General features: G+C 33.8%; 1 protein-coding gene across 4 annotated transcripts in view; it reads left to right on the top strand.

The window, feature by feature from the left end:
• The window catches only part of FAM118B (family with sequence similarity 118 member B), a 104,908-nt gene that overhangs the window by 2,864 nt on the left and 86,768 nt on the right, over nt 1-15,276 (top strand). The window contains exon 1 of one of the 4 annotated variants that reach the window (XM_074303852.1): nt 524-590. The exons of the other annotated variants lie outside the window; for them this stretch is intronic. The gene's annotated coding sequence lies outside the window, so the exon portion shown is untranslated. Of the gene's footprint in view, nt 1-523; nt 591-15,276 lie in introns of those variants that run through there. 4 annotated transcript variants of the gene reach the window in all.

The raw sequence follows: 15,276 nt of genomic DNA, 5'->3' as shown, positions 1-15,276 counted from the left end.
AAAGACATAGATATAATCTATAAGATAGTAGTTGTTAATATACACAGATAGTTTGACTTTTGGGGAAAGGAAAAAGGAAATGAGGAGAGACAAATACCAGTTTCCTCCCCTTTTTTTGTTCCAGCAAATTCTGAAATTGTGAAAAAGTTGGGAAATGTGGTTAACTAAGAAATTATTCCATTTACTGACATTGTCCAGTCTTGGATTCCAGAATAGCAATGTATGATCTCTTATTTGAGAAAGACAAAACTCAATTGCCTATAATTTGCTTTCTGGGCAGTGGTGGAGGTGGGGGTTGATAAGTTTTGGAACTATAGCAGCATTAGCAACTGGAGCTTTGGAATTGAAATTTATAATATTAGATTGGTATTTCAAAATTATTTTCATTGTGAAGTGATGGTTTTCCTTATTAAGTCCCTTTTCATCTTAATTCATCTCTGTGCCAGACTTGAAATGTCTGGCAGATACTGACCTTTTTAAGCCAGAAATATAAAAGTTCAATTTATATTTCATTTTTAGGTCTCAGAGAATTTGTGCTTAAGCTTCAGGCTGGGGTGTCCCAGAAGGAACAAGACTCAATTCATTCTGGAGTAAGAACTCTTAGGTCCTTTTGATTTTAAATTTTGCAATTTAAAGTGCCTTACTAGTAAATTTGTTAGCAGCATATTAGTTCTGCCCCTTTACTTGAAGACAAATGGTTTGGGGTATGTACTTGAGTTCAATAGTAAAGAATTAATATAAGAGGGCAGCTAGTTGGTGTGAATAAAGTACCAGCCCTGAAGTCAGGAGGACCTGAGTTCAAATTTGACCTCAAGACACTGCCTAGCAGTGTGATCCTAAGCAAGTCACTTAACCCCAATTGCCTCAGCAAAATAATTATATAATTCATGCCAAAAAATTGGTAGTGTTTTTTTTTTACTTATTTCTGAGCTTTCTCTTTTAAACATTGTTGTTATTTTTCCTTTTCTCCATTATTTGCCTTTTAACTGTTGGACTTTATTATTTTCTACCTTTTTTGCCTAATACATAAAAAAAGGCTACTAACTTTTTAGGCACTTTTTTTTCTAATCAGCTTTCTCACATAAAACCAATAAGTCATTAGTAAAACCAAACTCTCATAATAATGGCATATTAGTACCATAAGTGGTATAGATAATACATTACTGTTGTAGCATGACTTATTACACAGATAGACATATCATGTTAAATATGACCTTCAGAATATAACTACAAAAATAAAAGTTTAATAGTTTATAACAGTATTTTCCAGTTCATGCCAGAATGAAGTGGTCTCCTTAGTGTGTCACAAACATCTGGTCCAATCCAACAAGCATTTATTAAATTCCTACTTTATACCAGATAATATATGTTTTGGTTATCTGGGTAGTGGTTAGACTAAAACTGTTGTGAAGGGACTATGCCTGGCTCAGAAGAGGGGAATAGGAATTGTTAGGGGATTGTAGAGTAGGTAGATTTAATTATATGGGAAACAAGGCCCACATTTGGTTATCATGGCAAAACCAGGATGTCACCTATTTTACCATCTTTGGGAGGTGAAGTTGAGGCTCCTACTTTGAGAGCCACTTTTCTAAGAGGGGGAGATAAAGAATATATTCTCTATGTCAGGGATTGCCTTACAGAGATATGGAGATCTGTAGAGAAAGTGTGTCAAGTTCAAGAAACGGCAGCAAATAGGACAGTTTGGCAGGAAAGTGGCATATATGAGAGAGCAGTGTTCCAAAAGCCTGAAAAGGTAAGTTTGAGTTAAGACGAAAGGATTTTAAATGCTAACCTGAAGAGTTTGTATTTTATCCTGGAAACAGTAAGAAGCCTCTGGAGATTTTGGAGCTGAGGAGAGACTTTTAGTCAAGACTTGTGTTTTAGAAGGATTATTTTGGCATTTTGTGGAGGATGGATTTGAAAATGGAGAGACTGGAAACTGGAAAGTCCAGTTAGAAAATTGTTGTGTATCAGTCCATGTAGGAACTGATGAGGATTGATTTAAAGCATTGATGCTTATGTCAATATGTGTTTGAAGATTAATTTGCTTGTTTATCCAAGCAAAGATTTCTGTACCTTCTTATCTTATGCTATTTCCAAATATAAAAGACCTTCAACATTCCTTGAAACAGGGGCTATAGTATTTATCTTTTATTTATATAAAGCAGCTTCAAGGGACCTTTTTTTTTTTTTTTTTTTTTTTTTTAAACATTCAACTCTTTTCCTCTATCCTTAGCATACTTACTAACTCATTAGAGAATCCTAGATGATTAGCTAGTTACACAGGATCTAGAGTTCTAGGAAAAGAGTAGTATGATTGTAAACTGTTAAAGTACTCCCCAAATAAAATAGCACAACTATCTCTGAATCTAATCACATGCTGGCAAAGCTTGATAACTTCCCTCTATATATAATATTTGTTTAATTAAATAATGTCTGAGTAGTTTTAAAATTATAATTTGGGACACTGATACCATGGAAAAATTAGTGCATCCGACTAGGGGAATCCCAGCTCTGATGTTTGCTACCTCTTTGACTTAGGGCAAATCATTAATATTTTTAGACCTCAGTTTTCTCCTCTGTAAAATGAGAGATTAGAATAGATGGCTTCTGAGGTCCCTTCTAGTTTTGCCCTGTCATTCTGTGATCTGTATATTTTTAGTTATAATTATGAGAGGAGGCATACCTGCAATTTCCTTGAGATTCAGGGCAGCTATGAATGTAGAAGCATCCTCTAGCAGATCTGCAACTTCAGTCTAAGAGGGAGAGAGGGCAGACGCAAGAAAAGTGAAAGGGGGGTGGTTAAGTGGGTGTGGAATTAAGTGACTTGTCCCAAGTCATACAGCTAGTAAGAAAAAGTCAGAATCTGGCGCTCAAACCGACATCTGTTACTCTACCCTGTCATTCACTTTTCAGTTAAAATAATATTAAATAGCTTCTTACTGAAATATTTTTTACTTTTGTTTGCTTATGTAATCTTAGGCTATTTTTGCTAATGTTTTAATTTGTGGATTATTTAAACTCAACATCCCCTTTTTCCTCCTTAATCTTCAAGAGCAGAAATTCCTAACTTGGGGTCCTTGGACTTTAAAAATATTTTGATAATTGTGTTTTTAATACAGTTGGTTTCTGTAATGTCCAGGCTAGCTTTCTGGAGGTCTTCCAGGAAGGTCTTGGTCTCAGCTGGATAGACACCATGAGAATGGTCAAGAATAAAGTCTAGATTCTTTATTCTGGCCCAATCTTCAGCTTAGTGCAGGAGGCATGAGAGTTACCACCAGGCTTGTCAAAGATAGAATGTCTATCTTCCAGTCCTTCTTAGCCCTTATAATAGATACCTTATTGTAATTACATCATTACAGCATACTGATTATGTATGAACTTAGAGAACCATCACATCACCACACTAAGTACTAAATATATATGTAAACTAGAAAACCATTGTCTCATCAATTCCACTGAGGTAACATCTTGTTTCAAGTATACTTCTCCAAGAGTTCTGGCTCTCTCTACAGGTTACCTTTGTTAACATTCTAGGTGTAGTTGATAAATTGATGGCTGTGGAGTCAGAAAGACAGGAGTTCAAATCCTGCTTCAGATAATTACTGGCCCAATCTTCAGCTTAGTGCAGGAGGCATGAGAGTTACCACCAGGCTTGTCAAAGATAGAATGTCTATCTTCCAGTCCTTCTTAGCCCTTATAATAGATACCTTATTGTAATTACATCATTACAGCATACTGATTATGTATGAACTTAGAGAACCATCACATCACCACACTAAGTACTAAATATATATGTAAACTAGAAAACCATTGTCTCATCAATTCCACTGAGGTAACATCTTGTTTCAAGTATACTTCTCCAAGAGTTCTGGCTCTCTCTACAGGTTACCTTTGTTAACATTCTAGGTGTAGTTGATAAATTGATGGCTGTGGAGTCAGAAAGACAGGAGTTCAAATCCTGCTTCAGATAATTACTGTGTGACCAATTATCTAATTATTCCATTGCCTTTGCTCTCTGGTCTGCCTTTTTTTTTCCTACTGTAGGACATAGTTATCAGTTAAACTATAAATTTTTTTCTGCCCTCTTAAAGCTTTGTCATGTTTTTTTCACTACTCATGCCTTGCCAAACTCCAAGCCTGGATTACTTCTACCATATACTTTTCCTACTTCTGTTCAAGTGCTGCTGAATACCTCTGAAGGAAATCACACAACTGGGCTGACAATAATGATGACAAAAGAAGGAAATTAAAGGCATACAGATAGATAAAAGCTGAGACAAAACTTTCTGTTTCCTAATGACATAATGATCTACTTAGTAAATCCTAGGGAATCAGGAAACTGATTGACATAATTAATAGCTTCAGCAGAAATTTAGTCTATAAAGTAAATCCACAGAAACAACAGCATTTTTACATAATAATTAGTCCTTGAACCAAAAATAGAAGTGGAAGTCTCATTCAAAATAACTACAAAAAGCATAATATATTTGAGACTTTACTTAAGCTCACTTAATATGTGTATATATATTGGGTTACAAAATGCTATCTAAATTTTAAAAATAACTTAGCCAGAACAGTCAGTGCTCATACCTAGGTTGTCTCAATATAATTAAAATAACAATTCCACCAAAATTAACTTATAGATTTAATTTTATACTAATTAAAAAATCAGGTTATCTAATTCAAACTGCCCCTTTCTGTTGCATGGCAGGCCTCTTATTCTCTCAACTAATTGGTTTTATCCCATCCCACATAGCAGCTGTTCCAATCTTTCTCCTCTTCAAAACTCCCATACCACCTCCTCCCTCTTTGTAGAAAACTTGAATTTTCTCAATATGGGTTATCTCTTATGAGCTCTTTTTTCTCCTCTGTTCCCTAATTTAGTCTTACCTTGCTTCCTCTACATGGTGCTAAAGTCTCTGTTGAAGTAGTAGTTCTTGTTGCCAAGACTAGTCTTTCTACTTCTGCCTTTCACTCCCAGTAATCCCTTCCATCTTTTCCAGGAATTGGCCCATTCAAATAGCCTCCCATTTCTGTCATCTCTTTTTCATATTCACTGACTCCTTCCCTGCTTCCTACAAACATACTCAGGAGTCCCAAGTCATGACCCCTGCTAAAAAATAATTTCACTTGAATGAGAATGAGTAATTAAATAGCGATAGGTGAATGTAACAATATTGCTGTGCCATGAGAAACCATGGATATGAGGAATTCAGAGAATTTGGGAGTCCTTATGTAAACAGAACCAAAAAACATGATATATACAGTGACTACAGCAGCATCATAAATGGAAAGAACAATGTGATGGTGTCGATTGAAATAACACTGATAGGGGGGCAGCTAGGTGGCACAGTGGTGGATAGAGCACCAGCCTTGAATTCAGGAGGACCCGATTTCAAATCTGGTCTCAGACACTTAACACTTCCTAGCTGTGGGACCCTGGGCAAGTCACTTTACCCCAGCCTCAGGGAAAAAAGAAAAAAAAAAAAAAAAAAAGACCAAACTTGGTCATGGAGAAAAGATGAGAAAATGCACTATGTCTTGTCATTAGCAAGGTAGACTATGTGTGTGGAGTTCTACAATCTGCTGCCAAACACAGTCCTTGTATTGGTTGATTTTGTTCAACTGTTTTGTTTTTGTTGCTTTTTGTTTGTTTTAAGATGGACTTCCAGGCTAGCTAGGAAAGGGGAAAAGAAATGTATTGGAAGATGCTACAAAAGCAATCGACAATCAATAACATTATTATGAAGGAGAAAATTTCACATGACCCTTATGCCCTGTTAAGCTGCTCCGTGTTAACATCTCTTTTTTCACTGCCAGTGTTCTAGAAAAAGCTCTCTACATTTTATAAGGTGCTTCTTCTAGGAGGCAACTAAATGGTATAGGTGGATAAAATGCTGGGTCTGGAATCAGTAAGACACAATCCAATTCTGCCTCAAATACTTGCTACCTGTGTGAATTTAATAAGTCTCTTGACCACTCAAAGTTTCAAGTTCCTCATCTATAAAATGGAAATGGAAATAATATCTACTTCACAGGTGTGTTGTAAGGATCAAATGAGGTAATATTGATGAAACCATTAGCAAAACTTAAAATATTATATAAATGCTAGATGCTGTTATCATTATTATTATTCATTGTTTTCTCTTCTTTACATCTTTCTAACTTAGCAATCAATCCTTTGCCATCTGTTTTCTGATATTGAAACCTTTCTCTAAGGTTACCACTAATTTCTAAATCAGGGACTTCTTGACCTCTCTTTAGTTTTTAACATTATTGGCCACTGCTTCTTTCTACATACTTTTTTCTCCTTTGACTTTTATGATATTGTCTTGGGTTTATTGGAGTTTTTCCCCAACCTTTTGATTTTTTTCTATTGTCTTTTATTGGATCATTATCCATCTCTTGTTCCCTCACCATAGGTGTTCTCCATTGCTTTATTTTGGGTCCTCTTCTCTTTGCTCTTGATACCTTCTCTGGTCTCATCATCTCCCATGGATTATCATCTCTATGCAGATGATCCCTAAATCTATTTATCTATGTATCTATATCTACTCACAAGCACAGGCACATCCTAATCTGTATCACCCACACCCATTGCTTTGCCTTCTTACTGGTGGATATTTGTACTGGATGCCCCATCAGTTCTATATCTACATCATCTTCTTTTCCTCTCAATTTGTCCCTCTTCTAAATTTATTTGTTGCTGTTGAAGACACCACTAGTTTTCCAATCACTGTAGTGTTAGCCTTGTTTTTTTCTTTTACCTGCGTTCATTAAATTGTCAAAATTCGTGATATTATGGAGAAAATATCCCTCCCTTCTCTTCATTCACACCACCCCTACCCTAAGCCATGTCCTAATCATCCCTTGACTGAAATAATAACAATAATTATTTTTATAGCAGCTAGCATTTATATAGCATCTTTAAGATTTGCAAAGAACTATATGAATATCTTATTTTACTCTCACAACAATCCTATTACACCTACTTTACAAATGAAATTGAGGCTCAGGGAGGTTAAGAGACTTGCCAGGGCTCTTCTATACAATTTTATTTTGATAAATCTTATACTAATTTTTGCTAATAGTTTTTAGTGATATGCCCACCATATTTCTCTTTATCGCCCTTTCAGTATGGGACTTAGGATTCTTCAGAGATTATAAAATTCCATCATTCATAACCATATGGAATTACTAAAAGAATATTGGTATTTAAAAATGACTTTTTATTTCACTGAGAAGCTGGAACCATTGCAATTACTGTGCAATTTCCCAGATGCAATCCAACCTATTATTTCTCCTATTCACTTATAAGCCCAGTTCACCATTTGTCTATAGCATTTCTCCAAGATATATGTATTGATGAACTAGTTTTATCAAGAAACAGCATAACACAGTCATTAGCTAGACTTTCAGCCAAATTTTCACTTGGAGTTTACTTCATATATTTCCTAGTTATGTTTCCATGGACAGGTCACTTAACTTCTGAGTCTTTTTTTCCTTGCTTTGCTTTTCAGGGTTAGCTTTGTATACCTTAAAGCACTATATAATGTGTTATTAATTCCATATTGTATTATGACATAGGCAGTTTTTATCTAATTGGTTTTTCCTATATAAGTAATTAGAATAGACTCTTGATTATAGTACTTATATTCTTAGACACTATAGTGTTCCAAGGTTTGATGTAAGCAAATTTATTTTTGACTTTTTTTTTTTTATTATGCTTTGTTGAGCCAGAGAATCAAAGGACAAAGTTCTCTTGTTTCATGTATCAAGTAATCTTTTATGATCTTGACTTAAACTTGCGAAACACCTTAAACAGCAAACCTTTAAGGCTGTATGTTGCTCTGCCAAATATTTTTTTAATAGCCAGTAAAAAAAAAAAAAAAAGCATAATGCAATTTTTATATTCTTTGTGCTTCTTAAGTATACAGTATAAAGATAAAATCTATTGTAAAATTTCATTTGCAAAACCCTTTCTATTCCCTTGTCATATTTTTATCAGGCTTACTCTCTATATGTCAGTTATTCTTGTGAATAATTGGCAGCTAGATAGAGTAGTGGATAGAGAATTGTATCTAGAGTCAGAAAGACTTGTGTTCAGATCCTGAGCTTGAGATACTGATATCCTAAACCTGAGATACTGATGTCCTGGGGCAGTCCCTTAACCACTGTCTGCCTCAATTTTCTTCATCTATAAAATAATAACATCTATCTTCCAAGGCTGTTGTGAAGATAAAATGAGATAATGTCTATAAAGTGCTTAGCACTGGTTAAATAAGATATAAATGTTAACTCTTATCTCCATCATTATCATGAAGATTTCACATAAAAGAAAAAAGCATAGGAATCTGTGATTTATTGAAATTCCTGATTGACTTTTTTTAAAAAGCAATATGAATTGGGTGTTTTTTCCCCCTAGTGGTTTCATATCTTTTTTTCTTTTTCAGTTAATCTTAAGAGTCACTACTTCAATCTCTTTAAAATTGTTACTTCCTATTGTATATTCTAATCTAGGCCATCTTCTGCTATAATCCTGTTCTCTTTATTGGTGTCTACTTCTTCACGCAGCATACCACTGTCATCGATAAATAAAAATTTGTAGAAATATGATCAAACTTTTCCATTTTTTAAAAAGTGTGTGTGTGTGTGAAAAAGACAGAGAGAGAGAGAGAGAGAGAGAGAGAGAGAGAGAGAGAGAGAGTGAGTGTGTGTGTGTGTGTGTGTGTGTGTGTGTGTGTGTGTGTGTGTGTGTGTGTTGCGTGTTTCCTTAAATATCCTCAGGATTATATAGCTAACTTGTTTTTACCTCTATCACTTTTTGATATTTTATAAGAGGGTGCTGTTCACTTTCCTTCATCCTGAAAAAGATTTTGCAAATATGTTTTTAGTTTAAACTATTGTTAATTTAGTTAAAACTTCTTTAAGAAATGGTAAAAAGTTTAGTTAATGTTTTTTTTTTCTTTATCCATTTTATATTTTTTTGTATCAATAGCTTGTTTAAAAAAGTCAGAATACATTTTCATGGCTTGTGCTTCTCATTTATTCTAATTTGATACTGATGTTTATTATTCAAACAAGTTGATTATCTGACAGTTAACAACTGATCAGTAATCAGTATACGCATCAATAATCAGTTTCCTGTCTTAAGATAGTCATCTTTATTTTTTTGTGATACCATTTGGTATTTCCCAAGTCTTGAAGAAAGTATTAATGATGTATAGATTTTTGCCTTCTTTGTATTTTTATATAGCTTTAACCTCTTCTGTCTTTTAATATTTTCCTGGTCTGGGACGTATTTTCCAACTTTTTTTTTGCTCCTCTCCCTATGCTTAATATTTGTATTAAAGTCAAGTATTAAAATATATGTTAGGAAACTTAAAAGTTTTTGTACAGAAAAAAGTGCACCAAGATAAATTAAAAAGTGATTGATTGGGATGGGAGGATTTGTGGAATTTTTCATTGACTTCCTGATAAAGATCTGATATCCAATATGTATAGGGAATTAATACAAATATAAAAGTTTAAGAACTGTTTCCCAGGAATTAAGTACTCAAAGTCTGTGAATAGAAAATTCTCAGATTTGCCAACTACTAATAGTTACATGAAATACTGCCCCTAAATCATTGATAATAAAAAAAGTCAGGCCTCAGAGTTATTTTGGCTTACCTCATATCTAGCAAATTGGCACAGATGACAAGAGGTGGAAACAATACCTTTAGGGGATACATTGTTGGAAGAACTGTGAATTGTTCTAACCACCATTGGAAAGGATTTGGAGTCATGCTAAAGATATGATTAAAATGCCCATATACTTTGACCCAGATATGCCACAGCTTGGAGTATACCTCCAAGGAGGCCAGAAGTAATAATAAAAGACCCACATACACCAAAATATTCAGAGCAGTATTTTTTTGTGATGGCAAAACAATTAGTAAAAGAAAGTATCCATTATTGGAGAAGAGCTAAATAAATTACGGTATTGGGTTCTATTGTGCTGTAAGAAATGACAAAGACATCGGGGGGATGGAGGGGGGGTAATTTGGAAAAATGAATACAAAAATTAAAAAAAAAAAAAAAAAAGAAATGACAAAGAATTTAGAAAATTTATATAACTATGTAGACTTGTAAAAAAAATGCATAATTATTACAACTATGTAAGAAGAAAGAACAACCGCAAAAATAATCCCTAAAACTGAATGCTAAAAATAATTATGACTAAGTTGTCCCTTGAGAAAAGATGAAAAAATGCATATTCCTCCTTTCTTCTCAAGAGTTGTTAATACAATGTGGAAAATTGCATATACTTTCAGATTCAGTTGTATTGGCTAATGCCACTGAATTCCTCTCCCCCTTCCCCATCCTTTTAAAAAAAATTTTTCTTATAAGGAATAAGTCACAGAGTTTAGGAGAGGCTCTATTTGAAAGTGAGGTGCTGGAAAAACAAGCAGTTGAAATTTAAAATTTATTTTTAAAGTATATGTTATTGGATCACTTGCCATCAAGGGGAGGGGGAAGAGAGGAGAAAAAAATTAGAACACAAGGTTTTTGTAAGGGTGAATGTTGAAAATTATCCGTGTGTGTGTGTATGTGTGTGAAATAAAAAGCTTTAATTGAAAAAAATTAAAACTATATGTTAATTTAATTTGGATTATTTTACCTAGGTTTTCATGCAGCAGATGTAGGAGCATATTGCTACTGTTCTTTATATAATCATCTTTTTGTTTATACTCATCATGAAAATGTGTTGTTTTGTTTTTGGTTATTGAACTATGTTATATCTATTCTGCTGGCATTGCTAATTTAATTAAATCCCCTCTATAAAACTATTAGGAATTTCAAAAAAAACCATATCTATTTCCTTTCTATGTGACTGATCCTTATGAATTGAAGAACTATTATTTAGAGTAATAAATAAGCAATGCTTTTCCAATCAATCTTTTTATTAATAAACAAAAATAATGTCTTATATCCTTACTGTACTAAGCATACTCATTGAACAAAAACATTCCATTGATGTGTGTGTGTGTGTGTTTTTTAATGGGCAGAATCGAGAAAGAGCTATCAATTTGTCAATCCTTTCCGTGTCCGGGCCGGGTGAGGTTTCCCATGTTGACTGTATGACTTTAGGACTTTTTTCCTTCTTCTCTGCCACTATCACTGCTAAATCAAAAAGGGCCACAAAGGACCAAGGAAAATTTATTTTTCTTTCTTTCTTGGATTGCCATGTTCAAAAGAATTCATCACCATATGGCCAATTTTACTGGTACTGTACTTCTATGATGATTAGTTATATTGAGCCTCAGGAAACAGACTAGGTCTAATAGTCAAAAACTTAAGTTCTTCTGACACAGCTTACAAAGATCCAGAGTAACCTCCATATCATTATTGGAGGAAGACTTTGTGGAGAATTTTTATTATTACAAATTATAATACATGATAGATATTTATAACAAGAACACTACGGAAATAATTTCAGTTTAGTCACCAGCACTGGTTTTTGAGAGTGAATTGGTAGAGAAATTTTTGAAGAAACACATACACCAAAATATTAAGAGCAATATTTTTTTGTGGTGGCAAAAAAGTAGTAAAAGAAAGTATCCATTATTGAAAAACAACTAAATAAATTATGGTTTGGGGTTCTATTCTGATAATGACCTTTTTTTTTTTTTTTTGGGGGGGGGCTGAGGCAATTGGGGTTAAGTGACTTGCCTAGGGTCACACAGCTAGGCAGTGTTAAGCGTCTGAGGCCAGATTTGATGAGTTTTTTTTTTAAATTGTATTTTTATTTTTTCCAATTACATGTAGAAATAGTGTTCAACATTTATTGTTTATAAGATTTTGAGTTCCAAAGTTTTCTCCTTCCCATCCCCTACCTCCAACATGGCAAAGCAATCTAATACAAGTTATATATGTGCTATCGTGTTAAACGTAATTCCATATTTAATCATATTGTGAAAGAAGAAATAGAACAAAAGAGGAAAACTGATGGGGTGGGGACCAAAATAGCAAGAAAAGTGAAAAGAATATGCTTTGATCTGCATTCAGACTTCATATCATTCTCACTTTGGATTTGGATAACATGATTTCCATTGTGATTTTGGAATTACCTTGAAATTGTATTGCTTAGAAGAATCAAGTCAGTCATAATTGATCATCATACAATTGCTGTACAATGTTCTCCTGATTCTACTCACTTCACTTAGCATCAGTTATGTAACTCTTTCCAAGCTTTTCTGAAATCTATCTGCACATAATTTCTAATTGCACAATAGTATTCCATTACATTCATATACCATAGCTTGTTCACCCATTCCCCAATTGATGGGCATTCCTTTAATTTCCAGTTCTTTGCCACCACAAAAAAGCTGCTATCTGAATAAGCCAATCTGAAAAGTGTGAAATATGGTACCTCAGAGTTTGTCTTAATTTACATTTTTCTAATCAATAGTGATTTAGAGCATTTTTTCAAAAAATATGACTAGAAATGGCTTTAATTGCTTCATTTGAAAATTGTTCATATCCTTTCATCATTTATCAATCGGGGAATGGCATGTATTATAAATTTGAGTTAATTCTCTACATATTTTAGAAATAAGGCCTTTATCAGAAACAATGACTAAAAATTTCCCCCCAACTTTTTGTTTCCCTTCTAATCTTAGCTACGATAGGTTTCGTTTGTGCAAAAAGTTTTTAATGTAATACAATCAAAATTATCCGTTTTGCATTTTATAATGTTCTCTAGTTCTTTGGCCATAAATTCCTCCCTTTTCCACAAATCTGAGAGGTAGACTATCCCTTGTTCTAATTTGTTTATAGTGTCATCCTTTATGTCTAAATCATGAACCCATTATAATCTTATTTTGGGGATAGGCTGTTTAGATGTTGGTTAATTTCTGCCATACTGTTTTCCAGTTTTCCCAGAAATTTTTGTCAAATAATGAGTTCTTATGCCAGAAGCTGGGAGTCTTTGGCTTTATAAAATACAAGATTACTATAGTCAATGACTATTGTGTCTTATGAATATAACCTATTCCACTGATCCAGTACTCCATTTCTTAGCTAGTACCAAATGGTTTTAATGACCACTGCTTTATAATATAGTTTTAGATCTGGTATAACTAGGCCACCTTCCTTTGCATTTTTTTTTTTCATTAATTCCCTTGAAATTCTTGACCTTTTGTATTTTCAGATACATTTTGTTTTTATTTTTTTCTACTCTGTAAAGTAATTTTTATACCCAGTTGAATATGTAAAGTGGCATGGCACTGAATGAATAGACTAATTTTGATAGAATTGCCATTTTTATTATATTAGCTCGCCCTCTCCATAAGCAATTGGTATTCTTCCAATTGTTTAGATCTGAGCTTATTTGTGTGAAAAGTGTTTTGTAATTGTGTTCATATAGTTCCTGACTTGTCTTAGCAGGTAGACTCCCAGATATTTTATTTACAGTTATTTTAAATGGAATTTCTCTTGCTGCTGGGCTTTGTTAACATGGAAATATCAATGATTTATGTAGGTTTATTTTATGTCCTACAACTTTGCTAAAACTGTTAATTGTTTCTAGTAGTTTTTAGATTGTTTCTCTAGGATTCTCTAGATATGCCATCTATTATCTGCAAAGAATATTAATTTTGTTTCCTTATTACCTATTCTTATTCCTTCGATTTTGTTTTTCTTATTGCTAAAGCTAACATTTCTAGTACAGTATTAACTAATAGTGGTGATAATAGGCAATCTTGTTTTACCCTGATCTTACTGGGAATGCTTTTGGCTTATCCCCATTCCATATATGGTTTTAGATAGATGTTACTTATCATTTTAAGAAAAACTTCATTTATTCCTATGATCATCAATATAAATTTTCTTCACAAAAACCTCCCAAGATATCTTGGGAGTTTATGGGTTAGATTTTTTTTTTCTCTCCCCTACTTTTTTATTCTAGCGTTTAAAAAAATTCAGGGCAATTGACTCTTTTATCCTGTGTAGTTTCATTTATGATTTCTTGAAATATAGCACTGGAAAGAATTGGGTTCTGATAAAGCCCATTAGGATTCAAATAGAGCTGCTTGAACATGCCTTAAACCCAAATCATTCTGGCTCACTGGCCCAGAGTATGTCCCAGTTCATGCCTCACCTGGTCCTTGTTTGAGTTTTAAATAACTCAGAATGAAAGTAAATGATAATTGTTTTTGTGTTGGTCAGAAATCTTGAGGGTCTTCCCTCCCCAATTTTTTTTTTTTAAACTAAGTAAAAGAGGCCATTTTTTTGTCTCATTTCTTACCTAGCATTAATCACTACTTGGATATGGTCTCTGTCACATTGAGACCTGTTAAAGATCTTAGCTTAAAAAGGCGAAGGTCTCCCACTGCAAACAATACTACTTCCATCAACCAGATCTGTTTCTTGCCACTGGATTGCAGATGGCTATAGAGGTGAAAGCAAAGTTAGTGACTTTTCATAGGACTCCCTCATTAAATCCAGTTCACTTGCAAATCAAAACATCACCTTTGTGATGTCTGTAATTTGTCCTCTTTGAGAATGAAGGACAAACAACAAAGTAACTATATTTCCCTTCATTCTGTTTTTTTCCCTTTTATACTTTTTTTTTTCTATCTCCTTTAACTCTTGTCATTCCTCACCAGTGTTTTGCTTCCACCTCCCTCAGTCTGTCTGTTTTCTTGAAGCACTCCTCTTCCTTTCCATATTTATTTCCCTTCCCTTCCTACTTTTATGTAGGGTAAGATAGATTTCTATACCCAACTGAATGTGTATCATTTAGTCCCTTTTTGAACCAAATCCAATGAGAGTAAAGTTCAAAACAATGCTTACCCTCTCCCTTCATTCCCTATACTGTAATGGGTCTTTCATTTACCTCATTCTGCTTGCCTCCCTTCCTCTTCTCCCAATATGATTTCTTTTTTTTCACTCCTTAATTTTCTTTACATATCATCACATTAATGTCAGCTCACACCTTCAATCTATATATAGTACTCCTGGCTGCCCCAATATACTTACGCTGGATTGTGCTTCCCTTTTATCCAGTTGAGACAGACCTTTCTTAAAGTACTTCTAAGTTATCTAGTGTTATGATTCTTACAAGGTACTAAGGCCATGGAATTGATAGAGACAATAATTATCTAATTTAACAGTTCAATATGATTGATCTGATCCTACAAGATGTTATGGGCCAGAACTTGAAACAAGGTACTAAGTGGAATGGAGGAGACAATGGTTAAATCTAATTTAGCATTGATTTAATTCTAC

Source organism: Sminthopsis crassicaudata, chromosome 3, assembly GCF_048593235.1.
Source record: "Sminthopsis crassicaudata isolate SCR6 chromosome 3, ASM4859323v1, whole genome shotgun sequence".
NCBI classification, from domain to species: domain Eukaryota; kingdom Metazoa; phylum Chordata; class Mammalia; order Dasyuromorphia; family Dasyuridae; genus Sminthopsis; species Sminthopsis crassicaudata.
Note: the sequence above shows the minus strand (reverse complement) of the source record. Positions and strands in the feature narration are given on the sequence as shown.